The sequence below is a fragment of the Nomia melanderi genome, chromosome 14 (genome assembly GCF_051020985.1).
Source record: "Nomia melanderi isolate GNS246 chromosome 14, iyNomMela1, whole genome shotgun sequence".
In the NCBI taxonomy this organism is placed as follows: domain Eukaryota; kingdom Metazoa; phylum Arthropoda; class Insecta; order Hymenoptera; family Halictidae; genus Nomia; species Nomia melanderi.
In genome coordinates, this window is record NC_135012.1 from 3394767 (window position 1) to 3411903 (window position 17137).

The 17137-nt window shown below is 41.0% G+C and overlaps 1 protein-coding gene across 5 annotated transcripts in view; it reads right to left on the bottom strand.

Moving 5' to 3' along the window:
• Nucleotides 1-38: 38 nt before the first annotated feature.
• The window catches only part of LOC116427070 (G protein-activated inward rectifier potassium channel 2), a 42871-nt gene continuing 25772 nt past the window's right edge, over nucleotides 39-17137 (bottom strand). For 2 of the 5 annotated variants that reach the window (XM_031976970.2, XM_031976972.2), the window contains exon 10: nucleotides 39-188. The gene's annotated coding sequence lies outside the window, so the exon portion shown is untranslated. The other 3 variants (XR_013000100.1, XR_013000101.1, XM_031976971.2) reach the window with 3 other exon arrangements.

Here is a 17137-nt window from a genome sequence, read left to right on the forward strand (position 1 = left end):
TCCCGCGATCCACACCCGCCACGAGGATGCGCGAAGTTGGTGGACGTCGCCTGGCGACGATGACTCACGTCTGCTGGCCACCGAGAGCAAAGTTCTGTCTTCTGCCATCGTTTCTTCGTTTCCTCTCACTTTCCTCCGGCACTCGCACCGCCCTTCCGTTCCTGGAATCCCGGCATTCCTCTCGTACCCTGTGACCAGCAAACGATGTCGCTTTTTAATCGATAGTGTAGCGTAGCGCCGGCTATCGGTTAGGGTTTCGTGGAATTTCGTGGTCGGACTTTCGAAAGGAACTCGCGTCAACGGGTTCTTACGTCACGCAGGAAACGGGTGTGACGGACGGGGTCTTAGAGTCGCCTGTTTCCGGTTTCTCCCGAGAAATCTGGCTGGGTATCTGAAGAGAAAGACTTGGAATAATGATCGTGGTAGCTCTGATATATTACGAATGATTCCTGTTTCAATGGAACATAAACGCGTTTCGATGGTTTCTGATATAGGTATCGATAACTCTTCGTTCATACTGATCATTTCTGATATACATTTCTCTGATTAAACGCTACGAAAATCTACTGATTGAAAAGATCGTTAAAGGTATTCGAGAATCTGTTATCGGCTGATTGCCACTCGAACCGCGAGAGTTCAGCGAATAATTCCGTAAAAGCGTTCGATTGTTCCGTCGTCGTTTCTAAAAGAAATTCAAGACAGATGACTCACTGTTGCCACGTGATCGGTAATAATTGTATTATCGGTAGTGATTCGCGAAGGCCGCGATGTCGTCGTGGAACAAGCTCGGTTTGAAAATATTTACCTAGACGTCTTTCTCTTTCCTTTGAGGAGACTGGCATCGAGACAATGAGAAGTCTTAACGAGTGTCTCGGGACTATGAGAAAACCGATTCGCCGAACGCGGACGGCGAGCGTACTCGGAAGAATGACGTCGCTCGAATTAGGATTTCGATGAGCATAATTATTTTGTAGATTCAAAGATTGCGGCGGCTCGTAAACACTGAATCATCGGCGGAATCGTCGCGTAACGTTCGTTACCGCGGCGAATATTTTCGTCGAGAAGCTTTTTATCGGGTTTTATTTCCATTTTCTTATCGAATCGTCTACCCTATTGATCGCGCCTGTATCGATTCAAACGGATAACGTTATCGCGAGAATAATATTCTAATTGCCGTTACGAAATTGTCCTCGCAGACACCTCGGCTGTTGAAACGTCAGAAACGCTAAATAAATATCTGTTATCTGTACCGGTGACATAAATTACGCTCTCCGCTTTTCGATTCGTCTTATTTCCCTCGTAAATATCATTTATCGCGTCACCGTCGCCTATCGCGCGTATCTTCACCAGCGGGACACCCGCCGCTTGTATTCCCGAAGCGGAGGATCGTCGATCAAAACGAGAAACCGTTGCTCGCGAGAAAAAGTGAAAGTGCGGCCCGTTATTCGAAGCACTGGCAACCAAACGTTCGTGTTCCTAAATGGTTCTGAACGAAAAGTTCATCTCTGTTATCAAATTTACCAGCAGAAACGATCGATTCTCTGAAAATGTCAACGTTCGGTTCGAATTAGAAGAAAAGTTTGAAATTCTGTCGACGAATCGGTAGAATTCTTTCCAGAATGGAACTTGTACCTTTTTCACGACAATAATTCGAAGATTTTTGTTTCTGAGGGCCTAAAAAGATTGAAGTATCGAGTAAAAATCGAGTAAAAATTGAGTATAGTCGAATCGACCGATTTTATTAAAGAATATCGGAAACTCGGTTGTGAATCGCGAGTGGAATGAAAAACGAAGGACGAAGTTGCACGAGAAGTGCAGATGCAAGTAGAATCGGATCCTCACTGATCAGACTGGTCTCGAGCGTTTTTCCCCACGTTTCCCTGAAGGAGGAGCGCACGTAAGCGCGTCGCACTCGCAACTGTTTCGGATTCGCGGCCGTTGCACGAGATTGTGCCAACGGATGCCATGGCGTTTACCTCTTATGGCGGGGATAATGCAGCCACACGGTGGCACATACGCGCGCGAACACGCGCCACCGCCCGGCACGTGTGCCACGCTGCGGGGACACGTCGCGTCGCTGTCATTTTATTCGGAAATTTCGCCGGATGCGGAATCAGCGATTCATGCGGCTTGATTAAAAGAAAAAAACAATTAGGAATGCAGCGACACTGATAACATATTAAAGAAAGTGCAAGTTAAACGAGACATTTCTCTTCGATCAACTTGTTCGGTGATTCGTTCTGAATTGTTTCTGTTTGAATCTCTGATTATATAGACTCGCCTAATTAGATTAAACGACCAATGATTTGATGTTAATATTATTTCTGAAGATGGGAGGACGACAATGAAATATAGAAATATTTCAGAATGAATATCATTCAAGTTTCTCTTAAAATTATCGCGTTCAGTGCTACAAGGATTTAGTTTTGCATAGTATTCTTTCATATCAAAGGGAGGTGACATTAATTATCAACGATTTTATATCACAGTACTTATATTACACTGTTATTGAGCTACGTATGTTACTAAATACTTTTATTCAACATCAATTTTTTTATTTTAATCGTTTTCAAGCGATGTTAACGTGTAATTTTTCATTTCAAATTTCAAATGTCTACGACAATTGTATTGTAAAATGTTAATAGATAGTTTTCGAAATGATTTTCAAAGCATCCATCGATAAGAAGGATAGATTATGATCAGCCTGTTCCAAGAAAAATGTTAAACGGTTTCGTATAGGAATGAACTTTTTTAAACGCGAGACAATCGTTCCGGCGATTCCTCGTCACGATCACGAGGAGTAGAAAGAAGCTTATCGATAAATATCTCGGATCCCGCCTCGGCGGACATAATTGCGCGTTTAATCGCATGCGTGATCGTTGCACGCCGCGATCCAGGGAGAGAAGAGGGACGTTTCCGGTAGGGAGAATGCAGAAACCTGCGCACGTGAGCGCAGAGTCGAGCTAGGCTGGCTCTTAACGTTCGAATTCGCATGCTGCGCTGCGGATGATCCGTATCCGTCGGCCGCGGTGCACGTTAATCGTGCTTCCCGCCGTTATGGAAATCCCTGTGATCCAACTTTGCATTTACAACTGTTCGTTAAGCACCGGGACAACCGTGATCGTCCGCGAGATCGAAAGTTACGGCCGATCGGTCGGATCGTTACGTAAAAAATGTGTGCACGACACTCGTCTCACGCGAGGATCGTGTAACAAAAGGATCTGTTTAGTTGAGATTTATCAGAGGTGGAAAACAGAGAGAGAAGTTTCAATTATTTCGCTTCGAACTCGTACAGAAATATAGATTTATAGATTAGAAATATAGAATATAGATTTATAAGCGATCTGGAAGATTTTTTTGTTAAGAAATAACTTGGAGATATTATTCGATTTTAAGAATTCCTTGTATTCTATGAAAGATAGGGAATAGAGAAAGAAGTTTGAATTATTTCGCTTCGAATTCGTAGAGAGACGAATATAGATATATCTAAAGCGATCTCGAAGATTTTGTTGTTGAGAAATAATTTAGAGGTTCCATCTGATTTTAGAAATTATTTGTATTTTATCCGAGACGGCGAATAGAGAAAGAAGTTTGAATTATTTCAGTTTGAGCTCGTAGAGAGAATATAGATTTATTTGAAGCGATCTCGAAGATTATGTTGTTAAGATATAATTTAGAAGTTCCATCGGATTTTACGAATTATTTGTACGGATATAAGAATCAATAAGATTCGATGAAATAAAGGTCACGCCGCGATTTCGAAATTAACCTTCGGAACCCCGAGTCCGTACACATCTGGAATTCGTTGATGACCGACGGCACAGCGTCGTAAAGACGATTTCGCAATTACCGTAACGCGCGCGGCAAAAGTGGTCGGCCCGTAACGTCGGTTTTCTCGTTAAAAAACTTCGCGATCATAATCTTTCGCCGCTTCTTCATTGAAAAACGCGGGAATTACTTCGCGATTCCCGGTATTTAATTCATCGCGACGCTGGTTTCCGCGTTTCGAAACGCGGAGCGATAAGCAGCCTTAAATGCCGTTCTCATTGCTAACAGACGTATCGACTTCAACCGCCGCTTTATTCCATCGCGATCAACTTCCTCGAGAATCGAACAGTTCGCCTGGACTCTTACGATCCTAACACTGCGATCATTGTTACCGGTTCATCTCGAAAACCTTCGGTAAGCTGCTTCGATCGATCCCTGTCCAAACGAATTTTCCCAATAGAAAACTGAATTCCAACGATCTTGACACCGCAATCATCGTTAGGAATTCATCTTGGATACTTTAAATTACTTTAACCTTTTGCACTCGGAAGTTTCTTACTAGAAATGTTTAACATTTTCTGACGAGCTGAAGACGATATTCCTTGAAACTAACTCGAAGGGAAATTACAAGTACATTGAACAAAGCTATTTTATTACAATATTTCATATATCAAGGCGTTATACAAAGTTCAACATTAACATATTAAGCACCATGTGTCACTGGTGACTGACGCTTCTGAGTGACTAAAAAACAGTCGTAACATACAAGACAACCAATGTGAAATAAAAATGTTTAATAACGCAACTAAGTTGACAATAGTGTAACGCAAACGTTGCAACGCCAAACAATTCATAATTGTTCCTGCTTTTCTTTGTTACAAAAGACAAACTCTATGGGAAAATGCTTAAGATTTTCGTGGCGCTTAACGTGTTAAATAGATTTTATAGTTTTGCGTCAAATCAAATGGTGACTGAGAGTCACCTCTCGAGAGCAAAGGGTTAAACAAATTGTTTTTCGATCAACTTCCGCCCTTTATATAATTTAACTTCAACTGCTAAAGGTTTCCTACATTTCGAGGAATCTTCGTCTGCAAAGGGTTAAAGAATCTTCGTCCGCAAAGGGTTAACCCTTTGCACTCGGAAGTATTTCGTTAGATATACTTAACATTTTCTAACTAGACGAAGATGATATTTTTTGAAATTAACTCAAAGAGAAATCACAAGTAAATTATGCACGGTTCAGTAGTAAATATCAAATTTTATAATTTTACTTCATCAAATCAGGTGGTGACTGAGAGTCACCTCTCGAGTGCAACGGGTTAAAATCGTGCGCAAAGAATTAATTCGCTTTTCAGAGGAATATTCCGAACGAAAGCTGGCCTGCCAAAGCGTGGCCGGTCGCGCACGACATTCGCTGAGAAGAAACGAGGTCGACACGCGATCGGATGTCGGAAAATTCGCGTCCTGCCCGGCGATCATTAATCACTGATCATCCGACCGAGCGGTCGATTGTCTTTCCGCCGGTGATCACGTGAATCGCCGGCAGACCGCGATCGCGCCGATCAATTAACACATTCCCTCACGTCATCGACGTTTACCTTTCAAACGCGCCAGTGATGCCAACGATCGTCGCCGCGATCCATTGGGAACACGCCTCCCTTGCGATCACCACACGGATTAAGCCTCCACGAGAAATCCTCTCGATCGTTTCACCGATTCCAACGATCGACCGATGGAATATTCGCGAGCAACAAGCTGCTAGTTCACGAACGCAGAATTTCAAGCTTGATTCGTCATCGCGGCTGGCCACGTGGTCTTCGAACGCTTCACAGATGTCGTGTTCGAACTCGGCTGCGTCACTTTTCGAATTTCAAATCTCCCGCCACTGGGAACGCACTGCACGGAGCCGAGGTAGAGCTGCTCGAAGACGATTTTCCGCGTGTTTCTCGCGTGCAGAGAGAATCGGTTCGGTCTCGGGGCTACGACGTCGACGTCGAAACCTCGTGAAACTGCGATCGCGTCGGCAACGAGCGTACCGAGCAACGAGCTTGCCCAGTGACGTCAACACACCTTCCTCGCTCGCCTTTATCCCTTCCCACTTCTCTGTTACTTAGCCTTTTCCTCCTACTTCGCGACGAGATCGAGGATCGTCGATCACCATCGAGTCACGTACCGTACGTTCACGAACCTCTTGTCCCTCTACGGCTGTTGCCTTCTCCCGTGGATCCACGGACGTTCTCTTCGTTGGGAATCAATGATCGCTTTTGTCAAAGCGATCGCGACCGTAGGGAAGTCGTGTATTCCTTTTTTAACGTCGAGTGGTTTAGAGGTTTAGAGGTTTAGGTGCGGCATCAGTATTGATTCTGTTCTGTTTTAATATCTGAAGATTTAGGGAAAAAATGTAATAAGTGATCAGTACTGATTCTGTTCTGTTTTAATATGTGAGAATTTAGGGAAAAGATGTAATAGGTGATCAGTATTAATTTTGTTCTGTTTCAATATGTAAGAATTTAGGGAAAAGCTGTGAGATGATCAGTATTAATTCTGTTTTGTTTCAATATATAAAAATTTAGAAAAAAGATATAATAGGTGATCAGTGTTGATCCTATTTCGTTTCAACACCTACAAGACCTAACTTCGGAATAGAGATATAAGAAACAATAGCTATCGACCTTGTTCATTCCAATATCCACAAATTTAGAAAGAAAAGTATCTGTGGAAAGCACCGAATTCCATTGTATATACGTCAAAGATTTAACACTTGTAAACAAAGAAGCAACATTTCAATTACACGTCAAACAGCAGGAATTTACGACAGAGGATCCAAAGTTCCATAGAGACGTCACTAAAAAGTTACTGGAAAGATTGCAGTGAATCACAGATAAAGATATCGCAGAGTAATAAAGCAATTAACTCCATTCCGACGAAAAATCGGACGAAACTTTCCGGCAGACTTAACAGAATCGTTATTAGAGCAGTAGAAACGGTTGGCCTGGTCAGACCACCTGTTGCCTTAAGTAGAATGTATCGTCGATTGATCGCAGCCAGCGGAGCCTTGTGGAAACTTTTTTGACGCTGTTCGATGGTGGAAACCGTAGAACCTAAACGATGTTTAGACAGTTTAGGTCCCGCGCATATTCGATGAGCCGTGACGCCGGTTCGGATTTTCGTATGCTAATCGATCCACGCTCTGCCTTATTATGCGTGTTACGGTACCTAACAGGTTGTACTAATTCGACAATGGGTCGGAGGCCAACGTGATTCTTTCCTCTGATAAACATTACCGTTAACGAAGTCTAAGATTTTTGAAAGCGATCGGAATATACGATGATATAATATAAGTAAAGAGGAACTTAGGATTACGTTAAGCTGTTGGGATACCATTTAAAAATCTGTATCATAAAATTATTAGCTATGTCACATATGTAGGTTAACTCTAATGAATTTGTAAACTCTCTGTTAGTCGCTGATGACCCAAGTGTTGATGCGACTATAAATAAATATAAATAAAAACAAACATTACCGTTGGCTCGCCTTTGCTCTCTCGCTTTCATCGTTTCTGCATTTATCATTTGTTTTTTCGAGGAAAAGAAATACTGTGTTCTAAGTTTAACCCTTTGCTGACGAAGATTCTTTGAAATATAGACCTTCAGCAGATAAGGCTGAATTGTATATCAAATGCTTAATTAATAAAAAAAGGAAACTTCGTGATGATCTCTTGTTGTTCGAGTAACTAAATCATTCGTCTACAACTTAGTCTTCCGAATACGAACATTTCATCTTGCCGAAATGTCGACAGTCGTCCGCAAAGAGTTAACCCTTGCACTCCAGGTTGTTTTGTCTTCTATCAGCAGCTGCAACTAATTTTTATAGTATTCCTAGCGAAAATTAGAAATATAATATTTCTCCGATCTTTTGTTTTCCTTGTTAGTACAAAATTTGGATGTGTGGAAAATTTAATAATTTTAGGATTGTTTCCTTAACACTTGAACTACCGTACCAATCAAAATGACTGGATTCAGAATTTTTGTTTCGCAATTATTAATATCTTCGAAGCATTGAATATTCGAAATGACTTCGAAAATGAATAGTTTCACTTGAATACTATAATGAATGTCTGAAGAAACCGAAAATAATCTATTGTTACAATATTCATAGCGATTACATTTCAATTGTATCAAATGCTCGGTAGTTCTAGTGTTATGATTCATTAAGATATTTAATATTATAACTGGTGCAATATTGGAGCCTACAGAGTTCAAAGGGTTAACCTACCTAAACGTTGAATGTTAAAAATGGGAACAACTCATTGGTTTCCAAATTAACTACTGACAGTGTTACTGCAATTAATTTAATATAATTACTACCAAAGAATGTCTTCCTATTTTCATATAAAGGATTGATTACTATTATCAATTAATCATTAAGGAACCCAAGAAAACTCAATACGAAATCTTGAAATCAAGCTTCATGCAAGGCAAGTTATCAATACGTGCATTGCAAAGCTCGAGCGTCCCAGAATCGATCGATCGACGGGACAATCGGTGTCGCATTAAATTTCTACCGCGTCCCACTGTTTCCCACGCCGTATAAGTATCGTTTAATCCGCGTAACTCACGAACGTGCCCGGTTCGACGATTTTTCAGTGGCGAACGGGGATCGTTTCGCGGGCGGAGCACGTGCGTTCACGGTGCATCGGCTTGTGTGCACGCCGTACACGCTAATGCGCGCTAACGAGGGACACTGTGTACACCGGTATCCACTAATAGGGGACACACTTCGCCGTGATAATAACCAATTACGCCAACGAGGCCGGAGGGCATGACCGTGACGTTCCGATCAGCGCCGCGAGTGCTCCGGGTCGAGAGCGCCCCAAACCGAGCCGAAATTTTCCTCGGGTTCGTAATTAACTTCGCTGAACCTTGGACTGAAATCGTTTCCCTCGTAAAACCCCGGTGGTCGGTCCTGAATTGGACAGGAACATGGAGATCTTACTTGGAATTTTGCTCCGTTTGTAATTAACATTTTACTGTTAATCATTCTTTGAATACTTTCGTTGATAGAACGTCGAGAATTTTGTTTCTGCCATTAACAGAGTATTAAGAATATCATCACTTAAAAGATGTAACAAGATTTTAAGATGTCAAAAGATGATTAATCATTCCCTGAATTCTTCCATTGATAGCACGCCAAGAATTTCGTTTCTGCCATTAACAGAATATCAACCCTTTGCACTCGAGCGGCGCCGTTCAATCGCCACTTGATTTGACCGAACAAAATGATCAAATTTAGAATTCAAATTTTATATAATGTATCGACACATGGAACATCGAAATAAACTAGTTCTGTCACTTAATTTATACAAGGTGTTTCTTTATGTTAGTTGTAAAACATATCATTAATATTCAATCCGAAAATAATGAATATTTGTTGAGAAAAATATTCTCGAGTGCAATGCGTTAAGAATATCATCACTTAAAAGATGATTAATCATTCCCTGAATTCTTCCATTGATAGCACGCCAAGAATTTCGTTTCTGCCATTAACAGAATATTAAAAACATCACCACTTAAAAGATGTAATTAAAATCTCACTGTACAACACGTTTCTTCTATCCTCAAAAGACTCAACCGATTAATAACCATAATTATCTCGACGTTCACTTAAATAATCACTTATATCCTCAGTTTCTAAAACATTCATTTTCCCACGTACTTTAAAAACGTAACAATGACGCTTCTAACATGTTTCCCTTTGATATCTTCCAAGGATCAACCTTACTCATACTTTAACACATTGTTGACCGGTCAACAATTAACCCGTGTTACCACTTGCATTAGCCATTTCAATTTTCAAAATACAGGACAATACCAAATATTGCAAAAGCAAAATACTCAAAGTTACATAAGAGATACGTCCAAAGTTTCACTTCAATTCATTATCTACAATTAATGTAAATTGAAGTCGATTTAGATTGTCTCACTTTCATATATAATTACAGAATAATACCCGTTGCTATGCTCCTGCCTAAAATCACCGGTCAACGATGTGTTAACGTCATCTCACTGTCCTACACATACAACTCATTCAAATCATTTACCTTCCCGATCCACCGGCAACGCCGACCCGCGCGCGGATATAGGAACACTGCTCCCAAGACCCGCGAAGCGACAATTTTTACGAAACAGCTCGTTCGTGTGTTTTTTTCCTGTATCCACGCGATGAGTCACGGCTTAACGAGAAAGCGGTCGCGTCGGGATTCCTCGGACAGCTGAATCACGGGTCGACGTCGATGCAACATTTCATAACGTTGGACCCGTGCTCGACGGACCGAGGCCCGGTAATTACCGAGCATCTCATTAATCGCGGCAGTGGCTCATTCATGAATTCGACGGACGACTCGAATTCCCGCGCGGTTTCCGTTCCGCGGACGGACCGTCGGCCATCGTTCGAGCTTCGGTCGTCGTAACACTTAACGACGCGAAAAAGTGTGACGACCTTCGGCCGCACGGCTGTCTTAGTCACACGAGTGCCGTGAAAATGAGGTAAACAAGTGTGTAATAAAAGCGTTATCCGAGCGGAATCGATCTCTTTCTCTCGGCCGCGGCGGAACGGAGACGGCGAGAAAGGCGAGCCTCTCGCTCGACGAACCCGTTTCGTGACGGGACACCAAGCCACTGACGGTACACGCCTCTTCTTTGACGATCGCTCCCCGTGTCTCGACTTTCGCTGGTCGTTTATGGTAACGAGATGATAAACTGGATCTCCCTGTTCCGTTCGCTTTTTCGGTTTCTCTCGAGGCAGCTTTTATTTCTGTTTGTATAGAAACTTCTGAGTTTTGTACGCTTGACCTTTTGCTGTGTCGCTAACGCATGATGGTTTCTAACGTGAGCTTAGAATTTATTTGTATTTAATACTGAAACTATCAGACGGATCAAATGACCTATTTCTGATGTATTCGTTTTGCAATTATTGCACAGATGACAGTTTTCTGAGAAATTGTTACAGAAATCGATTTTGAAATACGAAAACTGAATTGTACAGCAATGGAAGTCTCAATAGACTCGATCTTGGAGTTTCTATAAAGGAACTTTGGAAAGTCAATTCAACTGGTTGGTAGCTTTAGTGTTAACCGTTTGAGTCCTACGCGCCGCTTTCGCGTTCTTTAGATTTCACGTCGGAAAAACCCAGCGCATTTGCAAAACGCGCTCAAATTTTCAGACGCGTGTACGTCGCATCGCTGCTTTTATTATATATAAGTGATCCAAGTAATATATTTTATATTTCGTTGTTACCTATTATAAATTAATATATATAATAGTATTAATTCTTAGCACTCCAGGTTGTTTTGTAATCTACCAGCAACTGCAACTAATTTTTATAGTATTCCTAGCGAAAATGAGAAATATAACATTTCTTCGACTTTTTATTTTCCTTCATAGTACAAAATTTGATGGGTGGGAAATCTAATTATTTTAGGGTAGTTTCTTTAAGATTCAGTAAAATATTTAATATTATAACTAAGTTAATATTTTAATATTTAATATTATAACTAATTTAATATTACAATATTTAATATTATGACTAATTTAATATTATAATATTCAATATTGTAAGTAATTTAATATTATAATATTCAATATTGTAAGTAATTTAATATTATAATATTCAGTATTGTAACTAATTTAATATTATAATATTCAATATTGTAACTAATTTAATGTTATAATATTCAATATTATAACTAATTTAATATTATAATATTTAATATTCTAACTAATTTAATACTATAATATTCAATACTATAATTAATTCAATATTAAAATATTTAATATTATAACTAATTTAATACTATAATATTCAATACTATAACTAATTCAATATTATAATATTTGATATTATAACTAATTCAATATTATAATATTTAATATTATAAATGGTTCAATATTGGAGTCTACAGAGTTCAAAGGGTCAACACAGTTTAAGACAAGCGCTGTCGCGCCGCTTGGATTTTCTCGACACGAAATAAAAGCAGGGTTGTCGCTCCGCTTTGATCTTTTCGCGTCCGATTCAGAAAGTGCTATTGCGCTGTTCGATCTTTTTCGACCGTTTTTTAAAAAGCCTCTGCTACTCTAACTTTTAAGCAAATGACTTCGAAGGAGATGCATTTTAATGTGTTTTTATTACCGTGTTACTACTACTTTTGCTTCGGTAATGCTTCTACACTTGTTTGTTTCGTATCGCAGGGGTTAATGTGTATTCCTGTTACACTTTTCTGCAGTCGAATCATTACGAATTCTGACTTCGGAATATTTGTGACGTTGAACGCAGTTTGCTCGTATTTATCTGTTGATATGCATACTGTCGGTGGGCATTGTCATTCGCGTTGTCACTTGTTCTTTTGCACATGCACAGTTTATGGAGAGTTAGTTTGTTTTATAATAAATTAACTGGTAGCGCGATTGGATCGTTTCTAGAGGGAGTAGCGATAGGTTCGGTTCTAATTTAAAGGAAGACGAGTTCCGAGAGGTGCCATCAGGAACACGCGAATCGTTATTCGCGGGACAACGCGAGTATAATCAGCATATCAGACCGAGGACAGTACCGGAGGAGGATGTCGCAATTTCGAGTCGCAAGGTGATACGCTTCGTCGTTTTTCTATGCTCGCGCGGCGGCTGTCATTCTAGACGCAGCTCATTGTCGCCTGGACAATGGGCTGTTTTGAATAAGGAATTGAGGGAATCGTGATAACGTGGACGTAGAAATCCGGGATCAGAACGCGCGGAATCGCTGGTGCGACGAAGGTGACTTCTGGAATCGATCGGGAAAGTCTCTGTGGAGACAAAGAAACAAACTTGATACTCTTTTGCTAGGAAAGGAGAAAGAAATGTTCATATAACCAGTGATATTGAAATATCTCCAAGAAAACGTTGCAAAGTTGGTTCAGTTGACTTTCACAAATGAAAGTCTGGCAGAGAATTCTTTCGGTAGAACGTTGGGTATAACGGTTAAACCTTTGGAAAGGTCTCTCGTGGAATTTATTCGTAGCGGATTGTTCCTGGTAACATGTATTCGAAGTTTAAAAACCAACATAGCGTGGAACGAAAGATCAGCGAACCATCAATCATTCGACGACGGGACACTCGGGGCATAAAGATTCTTTTCAAGCAACAGCTTTCAAAACAGCTTCTTCTTGAACCATTTTTCACGTGCAGTCGAAAGCACCAGACATCGAGGTATTACGCTTTTTACATGCATCGGAAAGCAGAAGGAGAAGAAGAAGGATGGTTAACAATAGATCGGAAGACCTCGAAGAAGTTGCAGAGTTCGGAAACTCGTGGAAAACGGAAAAGTACGTGACAGTTGCACAAACGGAGGAAGCAAACAAGCGCAAGGAGATGATTTAATCTTCATTTTCACAAGGTTCGAACATCGGAAAGAAGAACAGCAAATGATAGATCACAAGAAGTAGGTGACCTTAGAAATTCCAAAAAGGTTGTGGTAACTAAAGATCAAGACATCATGACTATGCTTCGATCCTTATTTTCACGCTGTTAGGGCTTATAGGATCTTACAAACTCCAAATATTTATGGCAACTAAAGGTCAAAGTAACCTAAGTCTACTTCAATTTCCATTTTCATGCTATCAGAGGTTATCGAATTTTACATACTCCAAATATTTCTGATAACTAAAGGTCAAAGCATACTAACTCCACTTCAATCCTCATTTTCACGCTATTAGAGGTTACCGAATCTTACAAACTCCAAAACCCCAGTCATCCGTAAAACCGAAACACCATACCCAACACAATCACGCGTGAAGACAGGAAAAGGGACAAAAGGAAGCTTCAGTTTTGATTTTCACGCTGGCCGAGTCTGCGTGGTGCCTGGACGCAGGTGCGTCTCGGGAACAAGGACACGGGCCGTGCACTTGCACGAATCTACGTGCTCGAGGAACTTGATAGCCGGTTTAGCGTGTTTCGCGTGGTGTCATGGCTCGCCGTCTGTGGAAACCCGGCCCGCGGACGGCAGAGTGCCGCTGCGGCGAGGGGAGGTGTCGGGCCGAGATTAAACAATTGACTGGCGTGATAACGAGGGCACTTCCCGCCACTAAACTCATCCTGTCGTGTCGTCTAACCTACGGCTCTGGATCCACTTAATCCTCTGCTCATCCATCTGCCCTTCAACCATCGGCCCCATACTCCGTTGCGTCACACGCGACGCGGAATACCCAGACGAGGCACGAATCCTCCTCGCTCGGAGGCGCGTTTCCGAGCGACGAATCTCGGGAAACCTTGGATCGGCCGCGCACGACCGGTTATATCATCCGTTTACTTTAATTAATTTCATAATCGAGGTCGGCTGTTCACGCGATCTTCGGGCTCCCGGTTTCGTGTCGGATCTCTTTTTCGTGTTCCTCGGCTCGCGACCGCTCGAGCTTGATCACGCTGGGGATCATTTGCTAAAAGACATACTCGTAGCAGGCTTAATTTAGCTGGTTAAATCGTGGACGTGGGTAATAACTGTTAGCTACTCGCTGTCGTCGGTTTTTCGGTAGAAATATTCAACATTTTCTGGCTCAGTCAACACTAACGCGAAAATATATGAATGCTGTAGCATTCGTTTTCATTGTGACGCAAAATCACATGAATGCTATAACATTGAAATTTGCAATCTACTGTTGTTGTGAAATGAATTCTATATAGCCTTAACTTCTTGAAATGATTATGATTTTAAATTAAAATTAAAATTTGTACTGTCCGCGAACGTGTTAAGAAATAACGATATTTTGTTTGAATATTTCATTGATGCGTTATACGAAGGTTAACCGTTTAGATGCTAAACAATTTTTGTGGGTATTTACCAAAAATGCGGAAGTGATTGGGTGTGTAAAAAAATTAATAAGAGTACTTATCTAATGAGATCACTAATATTATGTTATTACAAAAAAATGACATTTATTGAAATAAATTTACTTTGATTTATTTCTTGAGCAATATAGTAAGAAAATTATAATTGATACTGATAAACATAAGCGCCTCCGCGCTCTCAATTTTGGCACAACACAAGAAGAGCGCTATAGCGCTTAGCACTTAAACGGTTAATGTTATTATGAACTTTATAATTTTCCTGCATCAAATTGAGTTGTGACTGACTAACCTCTCGAATTCGAAGGTTAAATATTTATCTTAGTTGCTATTTCGTTGAACTTGTTTCGATGACAATAATTGAACTTCTATATAATAGTCTATAATTTATTTTATGAAATTGTTAACGAATATCCTTAAAGTTCAACGAATATTCTAGTTTAAACCGCCACGAGTCCACAGCGAATGGAACGGAGGAGATAATTTCTTTTAGCTCGTCGCCGTGCAGATCATCACGGCGTGCCATTTAACTGACGATTTCCGGGCTCGTTTAACTTCAGCCTACAACCGCACGCTTAGATCTGCGGAGCGTGCCGCGACGCTGGCTCGGGGATGTCTAAAGTTTACGCGTTTACATAGAAAATAAACATTCCTTGTTCGTGTACACGGGAAAAGAATCTAGAGGCGTGTACCTGCCGGATGATGTCCAACTTTTTCCGCTGGCATGTTTGTTAACTCGGCGAAATGTTTGAAAGTTTAACGAGCTTTCCGTTTGGCTTGGAAATCTTTCACTTGGATCATGCAAGCATTTGGCATTTCGCGTATGAAAGGATACACGAAAGTTAATCTTGCAGTTTCAGTAACGGTCGAACGATACATTCCGATTAGGTTGCATTCCGGTCGAGGCCCATTTAAGTTCAAGTTCGCCTCGATCCGACGTCACGTTCCGAGAAAGATCGGTTCAGCTCCGAGATTTATGGAGTACTAATGCCGATTCGCGTCTAAAGTTAACGCATTCTGTGCTATTTATACCCGGTGTGCAACGCAGTCGCCGTTCACATCGGAACAGCGGAACGCTGATGAACGATAATGACTCACAGTCATCGCGCTCCTTTTAATTAGAGTTCCAAGTAACAGAAACTCTGCCGGAGTTACCTGATGAAACCGCTGCCCGCGATAATCTCGACAGAAGTGACTCATTGTTTTTTCATCAAATCCCCGATAAAATTCGAATCTCTCTCTCTATGAATTTCAAGGCTTTTAATCCTTTCGCTAACATTGCAATCATGTGTATCAATTATTAAAGACTTTCCAGTTTCAAAATTCTTCGTTTCAAAAGACAGTTTCGTTGTGTTCGAATTTTTCTATAGATTTCCTAACGTTTCCATGAAAATTTAAGGAAGTCCCTTCGGGTCATTACGTTTTAACACGTTGAATGGTATGGGGGTCACCGGTGACCCCCAACCAAATCGAATTACTATAGCTCACTCAGTTAACACTAGAACTACCGTATCAGTCACAATGACTAGTTTCAGTTCTTCTGTTTCGCAATTATTGATATCTTCGAAGCATTTAATATTCGAAATGATTTTGAAAATAAGTAGTTTCACTTGAATACTATAATGAATGTCTGAAGAAACCGAAAATAATCTATTACTACAATATTCGTAGCGATTACATTTCAATCGTATCAAATGCTCGGTAGTTCTAGTGTTAAACTATGATTATTTGAAAAGATTTCTATATTATAATAAATGCTATCTAATGCGGTGACATACAGCTATATGAACGTGCAATAATAATAATGCAAGTCAATCGAATGATTTAATATTATACTTTTTCCATTTTCTGTATTTTGCTCTATGAAATCATTTAATTGGCATTTAACGTGTTAAACACTTGTACAATTTGTGAAAATGAAAGATTCATGTAAAAAGTTCGGACAAACGGTAGATTCTGCTTGTTGAGACAAGGGTTAAAGGTACTGGAGGACGAACGGGACGGAAAGACGAAGAAACGAAAGACGCGAACGCGATCCGGCCCAGACCGGATGCAGGCTAGTTGAAGGAACTCGGGCGAGCGGTACACGCGTATGAAAGCAGCTCCGCGTGACGTCTTTGTGCCCCAGATAGAACAATTTAGAAGCCCGGTCTACGGTGAAGTCGAGTTGTTTTAAGAGGGCGATCGTTGCGAATCGCCCGGGGAGTAATTGATCCTCTCTTCGCCGTGGCAATTTGCCCGAGCAGAAGTCCCGAACTCCGAAGTCAGAGACTCGCGGCGGGTCATCGATAGCGGAACGGAAGCCGGGTAACGAGCTGTCCGGATTTTTGCTAGGTCTTTTCGCGCTGACGCGAACGTGGACGTCAACGGAATCGCTAATGGCTGGCCGTCAATGGGTTGCTACCGTTAACCCCTTCGCAACTACCTTAGTACCTCGTACGGACCCTACATTTTTCATACCAAATTGACCTAGTTCATGCTTCCTCTTTCATGATTATTGG